Below are 465 nucleotides of genomic sequence, written 5' to 3'. Positions count from 1 at the left end.
ATAAAAATAACACAAAAAAAAACAAACAAAACGCTGCATAGAGCTCCAGCCACACGCAGCAGCAGCAGCAGCAAAACTGCCCGCGAGGCGGGTGAGGAGACCCTGCTGCAGCAGTTCTGCTGCAGCAAATAGTATTTTATTTTTTTAATATTTAATTAATATACATAAACTTTATTTATTAAATATTTAAAATAAATATACACACTAAATAAACAAGAAAATACACCTGCTCAGGTGTATAGGCAGCTCGATTGCTCGTGGGCGGTGACCCCCGCTCTCTTCATGCCACTGGTCAGCAGCAGCAGCAGCAGCAGCAGCAGCAGCAGCAGCAGCAGCAGCAGCAGCAGCAAATATATATATCATTCTCTTATATCTTTTTATAAATTTTTCTTTTGTTGTGTTGCTGCTATCTGCTGCATAAAGAACCCTCCTAATTCAGTTTTTTTTTGTTTACTTTTTATTGAG

This window comes from Eimeria mitis, genomic scaffold (genome assembly GCF_000499745.2).
Source record: "Eimeria mitis Houghton genomic scaffold, Emh_scaff4382, whole genome shotgun sequence".
In the NCBI taxonomy this organism is placed as follows: Eukaryota; Apicomplexa; class Conoidasida; order Eucoccidiorida; family Eimeriidae; genus Eimeria; species Eimeria mitis.
Note: the sequence above shows the minus strand (reverse complement) of the source record.